Raw genomic sequence first — 25,545 nt, 5'->3', positions numbered from 1 at the left:
TTTAGCCAATTGATAGGTCTCAAACAAAAGGGTTCAATAATGGAGCATATTGAGGAGTTCCAAAAATTGAACATAAGGGTAAAAAATATTCCAGAGGAGCATAGGATTGATGTGTTCATAGGGACTTTAAAGGAAAATATCGAACATGATGTTTGCCTTTGTGAACCTGATTCATTAGAGAAGGCATTCAAGTTAGCAAGAAAAATGGAAAGCAAAATTATGGCAACCAGGAAGCATACCAATCACAACTATAAAGATGAAAGTGTTGTTACCCCTAGCCTTCCACAACCTATAGGGTTGACACCCCAACAATTGGAAGAAAAAAGAGCAAAAGGTCTTTGTTACAGTTGTGATAGCAAATACACTAAAGGTCATAAGTGTGCTGAGAAGAAATTATTCTACATAGATTGTGAAGAGGAAGAAGAAAATGAGTAAGAAAGGTCAAAGGAAGAGGATATACTCCAGGAATAGAGCCTAGATAAATAAGAAATGAATCCGACCATATCTTGTAATGCATTGGCTAGAATTACCACTCCTCAAACCATCAAGATAGAAGGACAAATCAAGAAGAAAAAGGTAATAGTGTTGATTGATTCAGGAAGTACTTACAATTTTATTCATTGTAAGGTAGCAAAAGAATTGAGTTGCTTCCTATATCCAGCACCAGAGTGTCAAGTGATGATTGCAAATGGAGGAACGATAAATTTCTCTGGAAAGTGCCATAATATCAAGCTATCCATGGGAGAATATGTATTGACTAACCCAATGATTTCCATTCCAATGGGAGGTGCTGATGTTGTACTAGGAGTTCAATGGCTACAATCCTTGGGTACAATAGCTTTTAATTTTCAAGAACTTTTCATGAAATTTTCTGCCGAAGGAAAGGAAGTTGAATTAAGGGGTATTGCAAGGAAGTCGGGAAAGATAATCAGCTCTAACGGTATGACAAAGCTTCTAAAAAAGGAACAAAGATGTGTAATTGCTCAATTATGTTCGCTAGATGTTTCCACATCGGAATTATCTATTTCTCCAGATCTCAAAAAGTTTTGGTCAATCATTCCAAGGTATTTGAGACTCCCAAAGATCTCCCACCTATTCGTGATCATGATCATGCTATTCATCTGATTCCATGAAGTGTTCCTCCAAACATCAGGCCGTACAGATATCCCTATGCCCAAAAGAGTGAAATTGAACGTATGGTTTCTGAAATGCTAGAGGCTGGTATAATTCAACCTAGTCAAAGTTCTTTCTCTGCTCTAGTAGTATTGGTGCACAAGAAGGATGGATCATGGCGCATGTGTCTGGATTATAAGGAGCTCAACAAGCTCACTATTAAATATAAGTTTCCCTTCTTGTCATTGATGAATTACTGGATGAATTGCATGGATTAATTTACTTCACCAAGTTGGATCTTTGTTCAGGATATCATCAAATCAGAATGAAGACTGAAGACATTCCGAAAACAACATTTATAACTCATGAGGGTCATTATGAATTTTTGGTCATGCCTTTTGGCCTTACCAATGCACCTTCTACATTTCGAGGTTTGATGAATTCCATTTTCAAACCCTTCCTTAGAAAATATGTGTTAGTATTTTTTGATGATATACTAATCTATAGCAAGTCTTGGAAGGATCATGTTGAACATGTTGACAGGGTGCTGCAACTATTGAAGGAGAAACAATTATATGCAAAAAGATCCAAATATTTCTTTGGAGTACAAGAGGTGGAATATCTGGGTCATATTGTATCTCATGAAGGAGTTAAGGTAGACCCTAGCAAAATTAAAGCCATCAAGGAATGGAAAATCCCCACATCCATAAAGCATCTGCGAGGATTTCTCGGGTTGACAGGGTATTATCGCAACTTTTTAAAGAATTATGGGAGAATAACAGCACCTTTAACAACATTATTGAAGAAAGATGCATTTTCATGGACTCCAGAAGCAACAAAGGCCTTCGAACATCTTAAAGAGGCAATGTGCCAAGCTCCAGTCTTAGCTACACCAGACTTCACAAAAACCTTTATTGTGGAATGTGATGCTTTAGGAAATGAAATTGGTGCCGTTTTAATGCAATATGAAAGACCCATTGCTATTGAAAGTCGTCCAATAAGGGGAAAGTTTTTACACAAAGCTATTTATGAGAAGGAAATTTTGGCAATGCTATATGCACTTAAGAAATGCCGACCCTATCTAATGGGAAGACACTTCAAGGTAAAAACGGATCATGATAGCCTTAAATACTTTTTAGAACAAAGATTATCCTCTGAAGAGCAACAAAAGTGGGTCACAAAGATGTTGGTTTATGACTTTGAAATCATCTACAAAAAAGGGAAGCAAAATGTGGTGGCAGATGCACTCTCAAGAAAGGATGAGGATGTGGAAGCATTGTTGTGTGCCATTTCTATTATCCAACCAGATTGGATAAACGAAGCAAGGGAGGAATGGAAGAATGATGAAGAAGTATGGGCACTTATTCGAAAAGCCACAAAAATATCACTAGAGGGATTCTATGGGGCACAATAATAACAATATGGGGGCAATAGGGGCACAACAATATTAATAAGGGGTATAACTACAATAGTAATGGGGTAATCACTAGTATTATAGGGACCCAACATGCCCCTCTCCTTCAAAAAAGTGTTGTCCTCAATTCTTGAGTAGTTCTGGATACTTCTGCATAAAATTCTCATCCTCCCATGTGGAATCTTCAGCAGATAAGTTCTTCCACTTGATAAGATACTCTGAAATTGATCGATTTCGTAGCTGTCGAGTTCTTGTTTCTGTGACTGCTTCCGGTTCCAATATAATTTTTCCTTCCTCATCAAGTTCTGGCAATATTGTTTGAACTGGGAGCTTGTCACCTATAACCTTCTTTAAACATGAAACATGGAAAACTGGGTGCAATCGAGAAGCTGCAGGAAGCTCCAATTTGTATGCCATAGTACCAATCTTTTGCAACACCTTGTACGGACCATAATACTTTGGTGATAATTTATTATCCTTCTTAGCTTGCTTGAGGGACATTTTCTTATATGGTTGTAGCCGTAGGAATACCCAATCACCTACATCAAAACTTCTTTCACTGCGATGTTGATCTGCCTGTTGTTTCATTCTATTCTGTGCCAACACGAGGTTATCCTTTAAGAGTTGGAGGACTTGTTGTTGATGTTCGATGTGATGTTCCACTGCCTGAACCTTAGAATTTTCTCTTAAATATGATGTGATGGATGGTGGTTGATACCCATAAAGTGCCATAAATGGGGTCATTTTTGTTGCTGTATGGAAGGAAGTGTTATACCACCATTCAGCCAGAGGCAACCATTTGACCCATTGTGTCTGTTTATCAGATACAAAGCAACGAAGATATCCTTCCAAACATTTTTTTACTATCTCAGTTTTCCCATCAGATTGAGGATGATAAGATGAGCTATGAGCTAACTGAGTACCAAGACAAGAAAATAATTTTGTCCAAAAATTTCCAGTGAAAATGGGATCTCTGTCACTTACAATAATCTTTGGGTTTCCATGTAGCTTTTGAATTGTTTCCATAAATGCAGTAGAAACTGTACTGGCTTTAAATGGATGTGATAATGCACAAAAGTGTGCATACTTGGTAAGTCTGTCAACTACCACCATGATGACACTCTTTCCCTCAGACTTGGGTAAACCTGTGATAAAATCCATTGAAACCTCCTCCCAACGTTGGCTTGGAATGGATAAAGGTTGTAATAGACCCAGTGTCTTAATTGTTTCAACTTTATTTTGTTGGCAAACCAAACATTCCGCCACAAAATTTTGAATATCTGATTTAAGGCCATCCCAAAAAAATTCCTTCTTAACCCTGTGGTAAGTTTTTAAAAATCCTGAGTGCCCTCCTAAGGGAGAAGTGTGCAATTCCATAAGAATCTTTTGTTTTAGCTGGGAATTCTTACAGAGGTATAAGCGATCTTTGTACCATAACGAATCATTTTGCCAGCTAAATGTATCAGACGTACTGGAATCTTGTTGTAACTTTCGAATAAGTGCCCACACTTCTTCGTCATTCTTCCATTCCTCCTTTGCTTCGTTTATCCAATCTGGTTGGATAATAGAAATGGCGCACAACAATGCTTCCACATCCTCATCCTTTCTTGAGAGTGCATCTGCCACCACATTTTGCTTCCCTTTTTTGTAGATGATTTCAAAGTCATAACCCAACATCTTTGTGACCCACTTTTGTTGCTCTTCAGAGGATAATCTTTGTTCTAAAAAGTATTTAAGGCTATCATGATCCGTTTTTACCTTGAAGTGTCTTCCCATTAGGTAGGGTCGCCATTTCTTAAGTGCATGGAGTATTGCCAACATTTCCTTCTCATAAATAGCTTTGCTTAAAAACTTTCCCTTGATTGGACGACTTTCAAAAGCAATGGGTCTTTCATCTTGCATTAGAACAGCACCAATTCCATTTCCTGAAGCATCACATTCCACAATAAAGGTTTTTGTGAAGTCCGGTGTAGCTAAGACCGGTGCTTGGCACATTGCCTCTTTAAGATGTTCAAAGGCCTTTGTTGCTTCCGGAGTCCATGAAAATGCATCTTTCTTCAATAATGTTGTTAGAGGTGCTGCTATTCTCCCATAATTCTTAACAAACTTGCGATAATACCCTGTCAACCCGAGAAATCCTCGCAGATGCTTTATGGATGTGGGGATTTTCCATTCCTTAATGGCTTTAATTTTGCTAGGGTCTACCTTCTTCATGAGATACAATATGACCCAGATATTCCACCTCCTGGACTCCAAAGAAACATTTGGATCTTTTTGCATATAATTGTTTCTCCTCCAATAGTTGTAGCACCCTGTCAACATGTTCAACATGATCCTTCCAAGACTTGCTGTAGATTAGTATATCATCAAAAAATACTAACACAAATTTTCTAAGGAATGGTTTGAAAATTGAATTCATCAAACCTTGAAATGTTGAAGGTGCATTGGTAAGGCCAAAAGGCATGACCAAAAATTCATAATGACCCTCATGAGTTCTAAATGTTGTTTTCAGAATGTCTTCAATCTTCATTCTGATTTGATGATATCCTGAACGAAGATCCAACTTGGTGAAGTAAATTGATCCATGCAATTCATCCAGTAATTCATCAATGACAGGAATGGGGAACTTATCTTTAATAGTGAGCTTGTTGAGCTCCCTATAATCCGGACACATGCGCCATGATCCATCCTTCTTGTGCACCAATACTACTGGAGCAGAGAAAGAACTTTGACTCGGTTGAATTATACCAGCCTCTAGCATTTCTGCAACCATACGTTCAATTTCACTCTTTTGGACATAGGGATATCTGTACGGCCTGATGTTTGGAGGAACACTTCCTGGAATCAGATGAATAGCATGATCATGATCACGCATAGGTGGGAGACCCTTGGGAGTCTCAAATACCTTGGAATGATTGTCCAGGACTTTTTGGAGATCTGGAGAAATAGATGATTCCGATGTGGAAACATCTAGCGAACATAATTGTGCAATTACACCTCTTTGCTCCTTTTTTAGAAGCTTTGTCATACCATTAGAGCTGATTATCTTTCCTGGTTTCCCTGCAATACCCCTTAATTCAACTTCCTTTCCTTTCGTAGAAAATTTGATGAAAAGTTCTTGAAAATTAAAAGCTATTGTACCCAAGGATTGTAGCCATTGGACTCCTAGTACAACATCAGCACCTCCCATTGGAATGGAAAGCATTGGGCTAGTCAATACATATTCTCCCATGGATAGCTTGATATTATGGCACTTTCCAGAGCAATTTATTGTTCCTCCATTTGCAATCATCACTTGACACTCTGGTGCTGGATATAGGAAGCAATTCAATTCTTTTGCTACCTTACAATGAATAAAATTGTGGGTGCTTCCTGAATCAATCAACACTATTACCTTTTTCTTCTTGATTTGTCCTTCTATCTTGATGGTTTGAGGAGTGGTAATTCCCACCAATGCATTACAAGATATGGTCGGATTTATTTGTTCTTCATCTAGGCTTTGTTCCTGGAGTATATCCTCTTCTTTTGACCTTTCTTGCTCCTTTTCTTCTTCCTCTTCACAATCTATGTAGAATAATTTCTTCTCAGCACACTTATGACCTTTAGTGTATTTGCTATCACAACTGTAACAAAGCCCTTTTGCTCTTTTTTCTTCCAATTGTTGTGGTGTCAACCTTATAGGTTGTGGAAGACTAGGGGCAACAACACTTCCGTCTTTATAGTTGTGAGTGGTATGCTTCCTGGTTGCCATAATTTTGCTTTCCATTTTTCTTGCTAACCTGAATGCCTTCTCTAATGAATCAGGTTCCCAAAGGCGAACATCATGTTGGATATTATCCTTTAAAGACCCTATGAACACATCAATCCTATGCTCCTCTGGAATATCTTTTACCCTTATGTTCAATTTTTGGAACTCCTCAATGTGCTCCATTATTGAACCCTTTTGTTTGAGACTTATCAATTGGCTAAAAAAAGTGTTGCTTTTTGTATCCTCATAATGTGCTATCAATTCTTCCGTAAAAATTGCCCAAGTGATAAATTGTTTACGAGAGCAAAGCCATTGATACCATACAAACTGATTTGGTTCCAAATATAAAGTTTCCATACGTACCTTTTGTGTGTTTTGCACATTATTGAGATCGAAGAATTGCTCCATCTGTAATATCCATGTGGCGGGATCCTTGCCATCAAACTTCCTCATATCGATTTTTGGAATATGGTGGGTCTTCGATCCAACATTAGAGTCTATGGAATCATGATTAACATTTCTTTTGTTGTCATCATGAGTTTCCTTTACTACCCTTTCACCATTAGTGACCATTTCTTGTAGCAACTTATTCATATTTATCTTCAATTCGTCCATGTCTGTCTTCAAATCTATCTTCAAATCATCCATCTTAGCTTCTACGCCTTTCTTTAAACCATCCATCTTAGATTATACATCTTTCTTTAAACCATCCATCTTAGATTCTGTTCATTTTGTGCAAGTAACAATTGTTTCACTTGGTCTCGTAATTTTGATATATCATGTTGCATTTCTTCCTCTTCTTCATGGGTCATGCTAGAGCTTTCAGGTTGCCTACTAGGTGTTTGCATTTTCTTTCTTCGAGGCATCAATTACCAATAATAATGCTTTACTATGCCCTTTGAATTCCTTCAAACTAATTTTTCAAACCAATCTTATGCAATTTTTTTTTTTAAACTACACACCTTTTTTCACTTTGTAGGAGCCTTATATTGAATCTGATGTATCTCTGTAATTTTGGATCATCCAGTTTTGAATTTGTGACCTGCAGTAGCCCTTTGTGTCCTCTTTCCAATGCCACAAGTCTGACCCAAATTGGATTCTCCAAGTAAGAGTTATGCAAAATCTCCCACAGTGACTTGATTATAGACTTGTTCAGTAGAGCGAACTTGTACGATGTGCCACGAGTCACTGTTTTGACCTTTGGATCTGAAAAATGCATACAAGAAACTACACTCTGTCCTCTTTCTGTACCTTCTTACGAAATTTCAATCCGATCCCCAAAGAGAATGTTATGACGATTTTCCCCAGGTCACCTGTTTGGAATGTAATTCAGGAGTCTGCAAAAATACCAACTTTATCAGATCATATCTCCGAAAATATAGCGCGAAAAGCTCTGAAATTCGGACCTGAGGTTCAACGTGATTTCTTCTCAAATGGGTTTTTTTTGAAACTTCTGAAACATCGCAGCAAAAAAGTTATAGCGAAAATTCCACGATGACCTGTTTGGAGCAGCGAAACCCTAGAATCCAAAGCTCTGATACCAAATGTTATGAAACCAGCTCAAGAAAAGATAGAAAAGATAGATCAACGCCTTAGAATTCAGCCTCTTCGAGGGGGCAACCTCCTTTACATTACATAGATGAACAATTCTTGGATGATTCAAATGACAAAACCTCCTTTCTATATATAGGAGTCTAAGGAGTCACAATATAATCCAGCCGACCTAACAATAATAATATAAAGCCACAAAAATGACACTAGAGGGATTCTATGGGGCACAGTAATAACAATATGGGGGCAATACGGGCACAACAATATTAATAAGGGGTATAACTACAATAGTAATGGGGTAATCACTAGTATTATAGGGACCCAACACATTATGAGTTTTTGCTGATGCCATTGGTCATACTAATGCACCTTTAAAATTTTGATAATATATTAATCTTCAACAAAATTTTAAGAGAGCATGTACACCATATTGACATGGTTAAAAAAACATTAGGAGAACAAAAATTATATGCAAAGCCTTTCGAGTGTTATTTTGGGGTTCAACAAGTGGAATATTTGGGTCATATTGTATCTCGTGATGGTGTCAAAGTGTATCCTAACAAAATTAAATCTTTGATGAAATGACCAATTCCCAAAAATTTGAAGGATATTGCGAAGGCTCTTATTAATAAGTTATTACTACATTGTTTTCAAGGATTATGGTTAAATAACAACACCTCTAATAATGCTATTAAAAAAAAGGCACTTTCTTGGACTCTAGTCTTGACCAGGCCTAACTTCACATTAACATTCATTACAAAGCGTGATGCCTTAGGGAATGGCATTGTTGTATATTTGATGGAATAAGAAAGGCCCCTTATGTTTGAAAACCATAAAATTAAAGGAAAGAAGTTATTTGAACCCATTTATGAAAATAAAATGATGGGCATATTGCATTTAGTTAAGAAATTACGCTCGTACCTAATAAGGAGACACTATAAAGAAAAAAAAATCATGATAAATTGATGTACTTTTTGGAACAATGATTATCTTGACTTGAAATTATCTACAAAAACGAGAACATACAAAAAATAAGATGAAAATGTGGTGGCACTTTCAAGAAAATAAGAAGGTACATAGGGTTTACTTTGTGCTATTTCCATTCTACAATTTGATTGGGTGGAAGAAGAAAGGACATAATGGAAGAAAGATCATTTAGCAACTATAAGAAGGCCTAAGTGCATTAGATAAATTTGTGGGGAAGAATGATTCACTGTTTTATCATGAACACCTATATTTATGTAAAAATTCCTAACTCAAATAGAAGGTCCTTTCAGAAGTGCACACTTCTCATTCAGGGTTTATGAAAACTTACCACAACATCAATAATGTTTTTTTTTTTGGAAAGGATCTTAAAAGTGATGTTCAAAATGTTGTGGTGGAATGCTTGATTTTCCAATAGAATAAGGGAGAGACAATCAAGGACCCAAGCCTTCTACAATTATTAGCCATACCAAGTCAACATTGGGGATAGGTCTCAATGGATTTTATTATAGGTCTACCCAAGCATAAATGAAATAATGTTAGTTTTGATCACAAATCTAACCAAGTCTAAATGAAATAATGCCATAATGGTAGCTATGGTGGATTAAGTCACAAAATAGCCCCATTTTTCTCTCTCTTTCTTATGCTTTTAAAGAAAATACACTAGCTACAATATTCATGGAAACATTTTAGAAGCTACATGAAATCCCAAAGATTCTTTTAAGTGATAGAAATCTAATTTTCATTGGTAATTTTTGGACTTGAGTATCTTTTTTTTTTGGATAACTTAATTGGATTAAAACTCCTTCTTCCCTCTTCAATCTGATAAGCAATCTAAGTTTTTGAATAAATGTCTAGAAGGGTATATTTGATGCTTTTCATATGATAAATAGAAACAATGAGTTAAGTGGTTTCTCTTAGCAAAATGGTGACACACCATTTCCTTCCATACTTCATAAAAAATGCCCCCATTTATGACACTTTATGGATACAAAGCCTTCATCCATCACATCACCCTTGAGAGGGAAGGTGATGGTTCAAGTAGTGGAGAACTGTATCGATCACTAGTAAGAGGTTCTCAAAATATTGAAAGAAAACTTGGTTAAATCGAAAAATATAATGAAACAACAAGTGGATCAACAGTATAGTGAAAGGGAATTTGAATTATGAGACTGGGTATATTTGAGACTATAACGATTCAAATCGATGTCCCTCAAGCAACAAAATAAGGACACTAAATTCACAATATGAGAGTGGAGATTTCCACAACGATTCCTATTTTCAAAGTTTTTTGAAAACAAACTACGTAGGTGTTTAACACTGTCCAATATTTCGGGTGGACATTTCACACATCATTAGAGATTAAAAAGAAAAATGATAATAAGAGTAAGTGTTGATCAAACCTTAAATAGTGAGATTTATGAAGAGATGAGATTAATGGTAAAAAATATAATTTTTTAAAATAAACAGTCAAAAGATTATTAAATTATTAAATGAATTGATAAGTAATCAAATGTAAATTATGGAGAATATATATATATATATATATATATATATATATATATATATATATATATATATATATATATATATATATTAGGAGGGAGGAAGAATATAATAAATTAAACTAGAAAGGATAGATGGAGGTTGAAGGAGGAAGAGGGGGGGGGGTAGGTGGGGGTGGAGGGGTTTACAAATAGAAAAGGTAAAGGGACAATAATGTTAAAGATAAAGGAAATGAATTAGAGGGAGGGTGGGGGAGAAGGGAAAACATGGGAGGAAATAGAATGACAAAATTATAGAGTAAGTTGATGGATTATCAGTTTCCATGAGGGGATAAGTTTATAACCATTGTCGTTGTTGAAGTTATTGGGGTGCTTTTTGATCTCTATATCTTCCATGATGATTCAATTATTATAAAATGGGGCACAAGCTAGTATTCAAGCCCGATCAAAACAAATAAGGTGCTTGGTGTTGAGGGAGTGATCAATAATGACAAACTTAGACACCTAGTGATGGTTGGTATCCACAATGTGCTCTTTAAGACGGACTGTGATGGGCCGACCTATCTAGCCAATGTAATAATTTCCACATGAACAAGGAATTTTATAGACACATGATCGTTGCATGGGATCAGACTTATCTTTTTCTAACCAAAATAATTGTTTGAGGACTTTATGGGGTTTGCATATGGCCTTAATGTTCTTTTTGGCCAAACTCTTAGCGATGATATGATATGATGTTCTCCCCACCACCCCTCTTATTCCTTTCCTTTATATTTAGCATTAACATTCATTTCCCTTTTCTATTTGTATACCCGCCAGAGCCCCCTCCCTTCTTCAACCTTTGCCCCTGCTTTCTAGTTTAATTTATTATATTCTTCCTCCCTCCGAGATTCAAAATTCTTTCTTATATATATATATATATATATATATATATATATATATATATATACTCTCTCTCTCTCTCTCTCTATATATATATATATATATATATATATATAGATATATCTATATATATGATTTGGGGGTAGAGGGGTTAAAGATGTTAAAGATAAAGGAAATGAATTAGAGTGAGGGTGGGGTAGAAGGGTAAGAAGGGGTGGAAATAGAATGGAAAAATTATAGAGTAAGTTGATGGATTATCAGTTTCCATGAGGGGCCAAGTTGATAGCCATCTTTCTTGTTGAAGTTATTGGGTTGATTTTTGATCTCTAAATTTTCCCTGATGAGTCAAGCATTATAAAATGGGACACATGCTAGAATTCTAGCCTGATCAAAACAATAAGGTGCTTGGTGTTGAAGGAGTGCTCAACAATGGCATACTTAAACCTACTGATGGTTGGTATCTGTAATGTGCTCCTTAAGACAGGTTGTGATAGGCTGACCTGTCTATATTGTTAAAGATAAATGAATGAATTGGAGGGAGGGTGGGGGAGAAGGGAAAAAGGGGGGGGGAATAGAATGAAAAAATTATAGAGTAAGTTGATGGATTATTGGTTTCCATGAGGGGCTAGGTTTATAGGCATGTTTCTTGTTGAAATTATTGTGGTGATTTTTGATCTCCAGAGCTTCCCTGATGTGATGCAGGAGCATTAGAGCTTTCAAGCCGCTAAGTCTTCAATGTGAAAAATCTTCAAAAAGAGGTGTTTATTTTTGAGAAAAAATTATATTCTTCTATGTAAATATATCGCATTTTTTGAGTTGAGATATTTTATGGATTTTAGAACTAGATGAGTCATAGTTTTAGAAAATCCATGGATAAGAAAGATTTTATCCATAAGGAAAAATCAAATCTTCCTATTAACAGTGCTGGACCTGACAACATTCAAGGGATCTCCCCAGTAAGAAGTCACATGTAGACCTCAGACCATTTGGAGTAGGAATCCCAACAAAGGGTGGTAATGTAGTGCCTTGACCGCGGTAGCGTGCGGAGATAAGTATGATGACTTTGGTCGGAAGCAAGTGTGACCTTGTAGCGAGTCAAGTGAGATGCATGGGGCTTCTAACACATGGAGGGGAAAAGGAAGTGTGCCCCTTAGAAACCTGTAATAGTACACAACTTGAAAGGAACATCCGAGCGAAATGACATCACAAGCTGAAATGCAGAATAATACACAAACTAAAGTGATGGGTTAATCCAACAACACACATTCAATAAGATTCATACAATTTCATATAAATTAGTTCATAAGAAAATGCGTAAGTTAAACAACATACATTTCTAAAGCAACCAAAATAGTCCAACTACAATAACAACATTTGAAAAGCATGCTAGCTCAGTTATTATTATTGTATGTGAAATTTCCATCCATACATACACCGTTGACAGCCACTAGCCCTAATAGTGGAACATTACAATCAAGAACACCTGCTCCTCCAAAGAATTATACTCGCTTGATATTGTGGAAAATCCAAGGCTTGTCACAATACTCTCAAGCCTTCTCTAAGCCTAAGCCTAGCCAAAATCTTGGCTCCCAAAAGCCTTTTCTATTAGTTATGAGGTTCTATTTATAACAAAGGGTGGGGTGACCCTTGACATTCCCCTTTGTGACTCTTTGACTACCCTCATGAATCTTCAACTTCCTTTACAAATAGCTCATTACAATACATAGTAACTGTTCACATTCCACTAATGACACTTGGAATTTTACTTACAACATATTTACAAATAATATACATTTTCCACATGTACTCATGTGAGACAAAATAGGCTAGAGACAACCTAACAAGACAAAACACTATGACTCAGAAGTTTGGGGAAAGACCAACTCGACAACCTCCACTTGATGCTTCTCGGTGACATACTGATACCAAGCTTGGTATTGTGCTATGATGTCCCCAAACTGCTTGATGGTGTCTTTCTGATAGCAGACTCTTGCCTCCATAGCTTTTGGGTATATGGTCTTGGAACCTTTGTCCAACTCATCTTGAAGCATGTGCAACATGGTATTGACCATGACAGGACCACCAATGTACTTCTACATGTTTTGTGTGCTCAACTCCAAGTCATCGTTGGTGGCCTCTCGCCTTAGCTGCTCCATGTACCTATCGATCTCTAGCCGGACTTGGTTCTTGTGCTTAGCTTCGGTGAGGGAACCGATTGATGGTACCTGTTCATTCTCACCATGATATTCAAACTCTTATACAACCATGCATATGAAGCCCGTATGCTGCTGACGAATGGGGCGAGTTGTTCATAGTTCTGGATCAACATTTGGATCCTTGCTTTATCTATCTCTTCCTGCGGATTCATCATCTTTGGCAAGTGAAGCGGGGCTCCCTTGTATCTCATTGTCCATTCTTACACATCGACAATAGAAGCATGTACGTCCTTGAGATTTTGGACAATCCTTCCACTTAGCTTCTAAAAGCCATATAAATGGACAACCATCTTATGCACGAAAACAAATCCGTCAAAGCATTTCTGCATGGTGGCCTCAAGAGTTGATACTTTAATAAGTATCTCTTTCCTCATATATGCCATTACGGAACCTGCACTCTGCTCTTTGGATTGTTTTGCCTCTTTCCTAGGCCCTTGCAAGTTCTTTGTCAAATATTCATTCCCTGCTAATAGGAACTTGACATCTGAGCTCTTGGCTCCTACATAAGCTAAGGTGGCATCCGTTGAAGAAAGTGTAACTAGGCTCGGTCTTCAAAATGACATGTATTTATGACCGATGTAAAACCTTCAGTAGTCTTTGGTCCCAGCTCAGATATGATTGATGAAAATGTACCCCCTTTCTATGTAACTCTTAAAGTTCCTGATTTCTTATTATAAAACTGCATGTTAGATTTTGGAGTCTCCCATAATTTGATGCCAAAGGTAATCATGGAACAACTTGAATTAGAGGTTACCCAAACTTATCATGATATATATACTTTTGATTCTAAAATAGCACCTTGTCTTGGACTTATAAAGGATTTAGTGGTCACTTTAGCTCAAATCCTTGATAAGAGTGTGGTATTAGACACTGTAGCCATTGATATCCTTCCTAAATTTGGCATGTTATTATCAAGATCCCGTTGTGCCAAATTAGGAGGAAGTATTCAAATGGACATGTCTTATGCTACCATTCTTGTATATGAGGGTGAGAATCTCAGATTATATAAAGAAGTAAGATTCATGAATACTCTTTACAAATCAAATCAAGCAAGAAATCATTCCATTTATGCAGTAGATCAAGACATTGGATTTTTTGAATTATCATAAAATAACTTACAAAACACTCAGCTTAACATTGAAATCATTGTAGAAAAACCAAAGACCATTAAGACTGATATTTGGAGGTTATATTTCGATGGTTCTTTCTCAAAGGGAGGAGTTGGAGCCGGTATTGTACTAGTTTCACCAGCCAAAGAGAATATAACTCAATCCTATAAGCTTGAATTTGATGTGACAAATAATGTAGCAGAATACGAAGCTTTCTAGGATTGGAATTAGCCAAAAGCCTTAAAGTGCAGAATCTAAGTGTATTCAGTGACTCATAGCTCATTGTCAAAGAAGTAAGGAATCTTTATCAAATAAAGCATCCTAGACTTAGATATTATATAAATGAGGTATGGGATTCAATGGATAATTTATTTCAATCATTTAACATCATTACTATTCCAAGGGATGAAAATATTCATGCAGACTCTTTAGTTATTTCAGCTAGTTATTTTAAAATTCTTGATCAAATTCTTGTGAAATATCAAATTCAAGTGAAGTATAGACATTCGATTCCTAACAATCTTAAACATTGGCAAATATTTGATGATGATGAGCAATTGAAATCATTTTTACAAGTAATTGATGAAGTTTCAGCCTTATAAATTGAAGAAGAACAACTGGATGATAATGAGTTGAATAAGGAAAATCAAACATCATTACGCAATAATCGCTGATCATACTATCATTAAGTTATCGAATAATTTCATTCCTAAGGGCTTGGTTCCTCTTGAAAAGTTGTTTGACCATAATGATGTTCCTAAAAATCCATTATCAAATTCACCTGAAGAAGATATAGAAGAATGCAATATTGGAACTTTAGAAGAAATCAGAAATATTAAAATCTCTGCATCTTTACCAATGGAAGTGAAAGATAAATATTTAGCTCTCCTTAAAGCTTATAAATATGTTTTTGCTTGGTCTTATAGTGAGTTGAAGACATATGATACAACTCTCATTGAACATAAAATCCCTTTAAAACCAAAAGCTAAACCTTTTAAGCAAAAATTAAGCAGAATTAGTCTTGTCCTTCTTCCTACCATTTAAAAAGAGCTTAAAAAGCTACTTGATGCCAAGATCATAGTTCCATTGAGATATTGTGACTGGGTAGTTAATTTAGTTCCATTATGAAAGAAAAATGGTGAAATTAGAATGTGTGTAGATTTTAGGAACTTGAATAAATCATTTTTGAAAGATAATTATCCATAACCCAAGATGGACCAATTGCTTCAAAAAGTTTTAGGTGCTAATAGAATTTATGTGTTAGATGGTTTTTATAGATATAATCAAATCATGGTGAGCCCAAAATATAGAGAAAATACAACATTCACAACTCCTTGGGGTACATTTATGTATGCAAGAATGCCTTTCAGATTAACCAACGCTGGAGCTACCTTTAAAAGATATATGGATTTCAAATTTGTGGGTAAGACAAATAAATTTGTTGCCATTTATCTTGATGATTTAAATGTTTTTTCTAATTCTGATAAAAAACATTTAAAGAACTTGAGAATTTTTTTTGACAGGTGTAGGAAGTTTGGGATTTCTCTGAATCCAAAAAAGCCTTTGTTTGCAATCAAAGAAGGAAAATTGTTGGCCATATTATTTCTAAGGAAGGGGTGGTCAGTGACCCTAGAAGAGTTTCAACTATCCAACCACTTTCATTACTAAGGAATAAGAAGGAAATTTAGGTTTTTCTTGGTAAAATCAAAATTTAAGAAGATTTATACCCAATTATGCTGAAATAGATAAGGATATCATTGATATGTTGAGGAAATATCATGAAGTTAAATGGACAATTCCAACAAGATATGATTTTGACTAGATTAAAAAGGCCATTTTAGAAGCCCCAATACTGGCCATTCCAAACTATTTTGAACCATTTAGCATCTTTTCCTTTGCCTTTGAAACTACCTTAGCTGCCGTTCTTTTGCAAAAGAACGAGGATGGAGATGACCATCCTATTGCCCTTTTCAGTAAAGTTATTAGAGATGCTGAACTTAAATATGATATCATTGAAAAAAATGCCTATTCCTTAGTTCAAGCACTGAAAGCTTTTAGAGTCTATGTCCTTCATTCTTCCATTATTGCCTATGTTCCCAATAGTGTTGTTAAAACTGTGTTAACTCAACCTGATACTGATGGAAGAAGAGGAAGATGGATTAATAAGATGTTGGAATTTGACCTTATTATCAAAACTGCAAAATTAGTAAAGGGTCAAGGCTTAGCTAAACTCTTAGCGGAGTCAAATTGTAAAGTCTTGGGAATAAATTTTGTTTTTGAAATTCAACAGAGAAGAATCCACAAGAACCTTCTCATTCTTCAACATAGAAGAATCCACATGAGCCTTCTCAATCTTCAGCAGAGAAGAATCCAAAAGAACCTTCATTTTCAATCCAATCAACTCCTATTCATATTGATGAGAAATTTTTGTTGTCTGAATGGTACACTGATATTATGCATTTCCTTAGATATTTTGAATGTCCATCTAAATTTATAAAGAATCAATGTAAAACATTAAAGTTGAAGGCCATAAAATATTGTATCATCAATGCAAATCTGTATTGGAAGGACCCCCTCAATATCCTTTTACTTTGCTTAACAGAAAGTGAGACAGAAGGAATTATTGATAAATTTCATGCAAGTATTTGTGGAGGACACTATGTTTGGAGAGATACAATGTATAATATTTTAAGAGTAAGATTTTATTGGCCCACATTGTTTGCACAAGTAGGAGCAAAGGTTAGAAGTTGTACCCAATGCCAAATGTTCGTTGGAAAGTAGAGATTAGCAACTCTTCATCTAGTTCCAGTACTAGTTCAAGCACCTTTTCTACAATGGGGATTGGATTTCATTGGGGAAATTCATCCAGCAAAAAGAAGCCAACATAGATGGATATTAATTGCCACTGATTATTTTACCAAATGGGTAGAGGAAATTCCAGTTAGAAATGCAACTGACACTATAGTTATTAAATTTATTGAAGAGAATATACTATCTAGGTTTGGATGCCCCCAACAGATATTTACAGACAATGCAACAACATTCAACAATGTCAAGATGATTGAATTTTGCTAGAAATACAAAATTTTGTTGCATCATTCGACCCCTTACTATCCACAAGGAAACGAACTAGCAGAGTCCTCAAACAAGATCTTGGTTAAAGTTAATAAGAAAAATCTGGAGGACCACAAAAGGAGTTGGGACAACCATCTCATATATGCAGTTTGGGAAAATAGAATCTCTCCAAAGAGGTCAACAGGTAAATATCCTTTTTAGCTTGTTTATGGTAAGGAAGCAATATTTCCTAAACATCTAGCTTTTCTTGTCATGAGGTTTTTACAAGAATAAAATGAAGAACTTGATGATTTTTCCAGGAGAATCAATCAGATTATAGAACTTAATGAAAACATAGATGAAGTTCATTATAAGCTTTGGGAATATCATAATAAAATGAAGATTTTGTTTGACAGAAAGGCTAGAGAAAGAGATTTTAATGAAGGGGATTTAGTATTAAGATGGGATACAAGAAGGGAAGATAAGGAAATAATTGAAAGTTTTATAATCTCTGGTTAGACCTTTTATCATTGCATAGGTTAAAGAAAATAATACTTTTATCTTGCAGAATTTGGAAGGACAACATTCCTTATTGCCTATCAATGGGAAATATTTGAAGCATTATATCCAATATTGAGATTCCTTCATTCATTCATCATTTTTACATCACCGGATTGTTTTATTTTTACATCTAGTGTGTGATTGTTTTCAACAGAGACCCCATTAGCCTGAGGAGAAGGCACATGGATTTGAAAGTTCTCTGCATCCTACAGGAGGAAGCAGGCCCCAGTTGGAGCCAATGTAATAACATAAATATTTTTGATAACTTATATATTTATAAAATAGGGTATAAAAAAATGAAAAACAAAAAACTAGAATAAAAGAATGAAAATATGAAAATAGTTAAAAAATGAAAATAAAACCCTATCAAAAGAAAAATAAGTGAACAAGTGAGAAAGATCAAATGCCATTTGAAATAAATTATGTTTGAATCATTTAGTAAAATCATGATCAAACATATTTAAATTTATGTTTTAGGATTAGAAAATAATTCAACCAAACTGTTTAATCTTGGTTGACATTAGAAGATAGGATAGATTAGAGGAAAAAGTGACCTAAGCATTTTATCTTGGTCAATTGTATTTTTGTAATAGAATAGGGTTAGGAGTTTCTTTAGGAAATAAAAGGCATGCTTGATCAAATGTGCCTTTAGAATTATAATTATGCTTTGATAGATTTATTTTAGTTAAAAATAAACTAATCATGTCATTAAACATGATTGACGCCATGTAACAAGCTTTAAACTTGAGTTTTATTTTATGTCCAGAAATGATTTGATGTTTTTTCATTTTGCAATATCCAAATCTCACTTGTCGACAACCATGATTTTCCCCATCCAGATCAACGACGGGGAAAACTATTCGCACCGCCCCTGTCCCATTTCACATTAACGTCGAGGGGTGGGGGGTCTGAAAAGCAGTATTGTTTTTCACGAGACCCATGCAACGTGGCACTCTCTCATGAGTCTGCACCCCCCTTGTCCTAAACCTCTTACCATTGCCCCCCTTTGAAATCCACTATCGCTCCTTCGCTCCCGCTAACGGTTAGTACAATCCCTCCTGCACATTTCCCTCCACTAATCATATTCCGTCACTTGTCCATATATTATCCATTACTACATTCCCGTTATCATTTTACCGTTACACACTTGTCCATTATCGTGCTCCCATTATCCATTATTGCACCTAAATCCTGTTTGGTAATGGTTCCACCCAATGTAATCGATTGAGGCCTATAAAAACACTTTGACTCATTTCGTGTGGCTCCCCTAGCTACTTTGATCACTGTTTTAAATTGCAGGTATTGTTCAGAGTTTCCACACTCCTACTATTCAACACCTATCAAATTTTGACAATTCAGAGCCTAGATACCCTCGACATAGATTTATTTGTTTATCCAGGTACCTTTTAAAGTCAAACTATGTCCTATGATATTATTTCTCTTTCAAAATCCTCAGTCATGGCACCAAAGGGAAAAGCCCAGTCTTCTAGCAGTAAATCCAAAACTGATGACAACCCTAAGAATTTTGCTACCCTAGACCTAGATCATATGCCATTAGTTGACCAATACTTTAAGATTGCTGACACTGAGTGTGAATTCGACTTGTTCGAATTACATCACTGGTTAAAGAAAAAATATCTTGATCTGCAGGATGAAAATAATATTTGGGAATCCTTATTACCTATGTTTATCTTTCCTCAGACCCATTATTTCCTTGATCTAGTCGGGTGGTGTCAATCTAGGTATAATCTGCTGCAAAGAACCATTATGGCTCAAAATGGAGACATTCTGATCTCCAATACACCAAAAACAATAAACCTGATGATGCTAGTTCCTCAGAATGACTCCCTTAGCCATTTTTCTGTAGCTGTTCTAATGGACCTATATCATTAGTTACCCTTTCCTTAGAGAGCTCAAATTTTTGAGATATTTCTCCCAAAAGACTCTTAACTTCCTAAGAAAAATCCCCCTTACCTAGCTTCCATGTTCCCTGAGAAAGCCAAATAGATAATTTCCCTAGTTTCTTTCCTTTTAGGGTATCCTTCATACTAGTTGGTAGATGAGCATATTCTAGGCCTTTTATCCATTTTCTCCAATGAGCACAAGACAACATTCATGTATAATTTTAGCCAATTTGATAATATGCATGAACATATGATGAAAATTACTACTGAAGGCATATTCAATTATGCATCTATACTAGTCTACATGTTTCTTTTTCAGCAGGGAGACAAGTTTCCAATAAACCTACATAGGCAAGATGATCAGGGCATCAATCAAGCAGTGACACAGTGGACCTCGTTAGTCAGAAGAAACTCAACTGAGTTTAAGTTTGCAGAATTCATTGATAGTTTTGTTCATATAGTTGCAGGGCTTCTTAGAAGTTAGAATGAACCTAGGATCAGTGTAGAAATCAAAAGGGATTTACACTTGAATGAGAAGACAAATACTGAAGACTGGTATTTATACTAGTATTACACAGAAATAAGAATATATGGATGTGAGTTGGCTCCATACAAGTTGCCAAAGTATGTTCCAACGAGAATTTTCTCTCTGGAATATACAAGACAAATGATAAATATGGATTAATCCCATTTTTTATTTGGTAAAAGGAAGTCACAATAGAAAATTAAGACTCAAGTAGGCCCATTTATTTGCAATACTACAACAACAGGTGATGAAGCAAACTCAATTCTCAAACAGTTCAACTTTCAGCCTAGTTTCACCTAGTCATATGATCCATTCTCCATTATTTCTAATCTAAGGGTGGAGCTCAAAACCACACCTTATAATCATACCCCTAGTCCAAAAATTGATAAATTTATGAATCAAGACCAGTGGGAGGAGAATACACTTCAAGAAGAAGAAGAGCAGACTCTTTCTACAACTACCCTTCACACTCCTGTACCTCAAGACAAACAGGGGAAAAGGCAAAGAGAATAACCTTCATCTCCAACCTGTATAGAAATAAGTGCTCAAGAATTTATTATTCAACAGAAGAAGCAGAAGACACAACTCCCAGATGTCACCATTCAAAATGAGGAAGAGCAACAAACTATTGTTATGAGTGGTTTGTAGTTTTCTACAGGGTCAGAAGAACACCTCCCTGACACCCCATCCTCTTCGGCCTCACAAAATCCTTCAGACAAGTCACAATCAACAGAATTGGGTGAACTAGATGACCCCAATATATTCTGTAAGTTTGGCTTTATGTTTCCTATGTCTCTATCGGTTCATAGTTTGGTTGATATCAGTTTCTCTCCTCTGTCGAATCATGGAAGTATGTCTACTGTTACTATAGTTTCAATGGTTAGGGTCTTCAGGTTCTTCAAAGTTTGTTTTTGGTTTGTCTGCTATACAAGAATCTGGTCTATGTATATCTGCTGTCCAAGGAACACAAATGGACAAAATCATGTAATGGGGTATCACTGGAATCAGTTGTTTTTGGTAGAGGGCAGGGCAATGCTCCCCTCGAATGATGTAACCTCTGTAAATAGTTTCTTTCTTTAATATAGATTAGACTTTACCTAGAAAAAAAAAATATATTCTGTAAGTTTTTGCAGATTAAGCAGAAGAATGAAACCCTAAAGGCCAACACCTATGCTCAGTTTTGGAAGAAAACTTCTACCTCCCATCACAGGTTGCTAACAACATTTGAAAGCAAAAGAGGAAGAATTCAAATGACATTCTTATAGGCTCAAGTACCATCTCCAAAAACTTCTGTAGATTATAAGAAAACCATTTTCTAATTTGATACAAAATTAATACATCCCATTGATCAAATGGATATGCATAGACAATCTGGAGAAATGATTTTCTCCACCATGACAAATACTGCCATAGAGCTTTCAAAGTTAAGGACATCTCTCTCAAATGTCCAAACTCAGTTGAAATTGGAGAAGATTTCTTCATTAGCAAAGGACACCAGAATTAAAACATTGGAAGATTTGGTGATTAAGCTGGGATATGATCCCGGTGATGTCAAAGCAGTGGAGGAGGTCATCAAGAAGAAGAATGCAGACATTGCAGCACTTAGAAAACAACTAAAATTTCCTTCTACAGAAGATCCATTGAGAAAGAGATTGAAGAAAGTGAACAACATAAGGAAGACATGCTCAAACTGATCATTGAGAAAAATATACAAATGAAGGAGATGGAGGAACAGATTGAGAAACTCCTTAAAGAAAAATAAGAGGTTGCACAATTAATTACAGCTCCAGTGACAACCATACCCATCATAGTTGCAGATACAACAGGAGATTCGACATCAACACCTAATGATTTAAATAAAGTTGTGCAGGACTTGTCTCTTCAGACACAGGAAAATTACGAACTCTAGCAAAATATCAAACATGTAGAAGCTCAAAATATTAAAAATGATTCTCTTTTGGTGGAAGAGAAATCTCACCAGTTGGCCAAGAAGATTGACCAATTGGAAAATTAGTCACTAATGGCTCACACCTTGGCCCAATCTAAAGAAAGGATCTGGGTAGATATCAATCATGCCATAACTGAGGTTTGGCCATCTATCCATATTATATTTGAGTAAGAAGAGTTAATCGATAGGTGCTGAACAACTATTGAATAGGTCAAAACAACACTGGGGCAAAAACTAGCAGAGGCTACTTCCATGATTAGAAACTTGAATTCAAAGACTAGGTTAGAATTGGAACAGATTCAAATTGCAGATAGAACAAAGACCATTCTGGAGATCAAAAGGGTATTACAGAAAAGGAATTTAATGATCCAACTGGAGACCAAGTCTCAAGCTTTGGAAAATCCTATCTAGAGATTTCAAACTAAATTCAATTTACTAAATCAAAGAGGACTATCAGGGCTAGTAACATCGAATGACAAGATTATTAGCTTGGAATATTACTGTGAGAAACTTTACAACATTGCCACATATACATCAAAGTTTGCAGGTATTAAGGGACATGTCATAGGGAAAAAATTTATTGAAGCATTAGAGTTTGATTTAACTATCAAACATGAAATGAAACATATCTTCGTTAACAAGCCAACTTTCGAGAAGTATACTGAGGTAAATGAGGTATATAGAAATCCAATAAATATTTCTATACCAATTGATGAAAGATGGGATGAGTTATGTGATACAATTGAGTAAAAAAAGTTTTACCTCCAACAGATGGACAACAAGACTTCATTTTGGGGAGATGTTGATGCCTCTAAAATCGTAGCACCAACATTGGGGGATAACCACTCGGTCCAGACCTTAATACAACTCCTTCTTCCACTGGGGCTTATGGGACCAATTTCCCAATAATGTGTGGTTTAATGAATCAATGTTTTAAAATGTATATCAGAGATGGTAGATGGTTTAATCTATAACTTTAAAATATAAAAATATACCTACATAACCCGGGTAATCTTATAACAATGCGATTCTTGATAATTCCTAACAGACAAACAATCATATAGATGATTTAATTATCCATAGAAATATGCATTTAAATAATGATTACTTTGTTTAAGAAATTAAACAAAGCAATTATAAAACCATATCGCATGACATCATAATATTTATCGCTGATATATATCTCTAATGTAACAAATCTAAATTGTTCAGAAGTGACTCAAAATAGAATTGCTTGAAGTGTGTGAATACATCAATAATAGAAAATTAAATGAAATTCCAATTAAATCAAGACAAATAGAGTAGTGATATAAATACCACATGCAATTGAGTATTGATATGTAAATAACATTCTGGTTCCACTGTGGGGAAACTCAGGACAGAATCGCAAATGGGCTCTGGTCAAATGGAGCACAGTTTGTCTTCCAAATAACTCAGGAGGTACAGGGCTCTGCAATCCATATCATAGCAACGCAATTATGGGAGCTCGCATCTGGTGGAATTGGCTCACGGCACCACATACTCCCTGGGCCACTCTATGGACAACAAAATACACCAACAACAGACCTGTTGAGGATCTCATCTGACTCACCGACATAGGCCCAGGTTCCCTAGTCTGGAATGCAGCAAAGCAACACAAGAATTTAATCCAGCAGCACAGCTTCTGGGAAGTTAGGGACGACACTATTGCAAGATTCTGGGAAGATTCCTGGCAGAAAAAACCTAGGCTAAAGGAATTGATTAATCCCCACCAAATTCCTAACTTGGAAACACAAAGGCTTGATAAGATAAATCAATATTGGAGACCTACCATAACCCAAGGATTCAGGTAATGGCTAAACTCTGATCACATCATCCAGAACGGCTTGGAGTCCGACCAACAAATCTTGGGAACAAAACTTTCCAATCGGAACATAAGATACTCAGATAAGAAGGATGTGGATTGTAGATTTCTGTGGTGTGGTTTTTTGGAATCTGAATTCAGATATTCCACAGTTTTCATTTTTGCTTTGTCGACGTTTCGAGTCTAGACCAAGACTCATCATCAGGACTTGATTTACAAAGAAGAGAGACAGTAGTGATAAATATGGTTATGGTTGTGTGAGATGTCAATCATGTGAGCCGACTAACCTATGGTTTGAATGAACAAGATTTTTACTATTTACTATATTCTTATAATTTTTCTGATTTATTATAAAGTTCTTTTATAATTAATTGTAATTTATAATTAATTGTGATTTATAATTAATTATTTGTAATTTTTAATTTATTGTAATTTTTAATAAATTGTAATTTATGATTAATTGCAATTTTTCTAATATATTATAAAGTTCTTTTATAATTAAAGTTCTTTATAATTAATTGTAATTTTTAATTAATTAATTAATTGCTTGAATATATTATTTATATTTGTTTTAGTGTTATTTATAATTGATTATTTTTAATTTTTAATTTATTGTAATTTATAATTAATTGTAATTTTATAAAGTTATTTTATAATTAAAGATCTTTATAATTAATTGTAATTTACAAGTAATTGTAATTTTATTTTATTTTATTTATTGGATATATTATAAAGTATTATTAATTGCTTGAATACATTATTTATATTGGTTTTAAGTATAAGTGAATTGTTTATGCAATAAATTTATTTTATTTAATTCTTCCAAGTTTTTAGTTACTTAGGAGGTTAATGTATTATTAATGTTGAGATTCTTAGGCTTATATGATTGTTAATGTAATAAAAGTTTTATATGGTTAGGAGAGGAGTCGATTAGATCTAAAGCAAAGAAGGTAAGAAGAAAGGAAGGGTCATTTTAATCCATGGGGGTGAGGAGTGAGGTCCAATTCTTACTAATTTCTAGGCCTCCATCCCTGTTGAGGTTATGTGGGTGTTTTATGATCTCAAGAGCTTCTCGGACTTTACGCTTGAAATGGTGTTTTTCATTTGCAATGACTTTTGTGTTTTCAAGGCATATATGGTGGTTTGTTTTACCTACATGTTCTGCCAAGGCTGAGGAATGGGTTCTT

Source organism: Pinus tabuliformis, chromosome 7 (genome assembly GCF_031772625.1).
Source record: "Pinus tabuliformis cultivar Carrire ecotype Pingquan chromosome 7, CPIR1, whole genome shotgun sequence".
Taxonomy (NCBI): Eukaryota; Viridiplantae; Streptophyta; class Pinopsida; order Pinales; family Pinaceae; genus Pinus; species Pinus tabuliformis.
Note: the sequence above shows the minus strand (reverse complement) of the source record.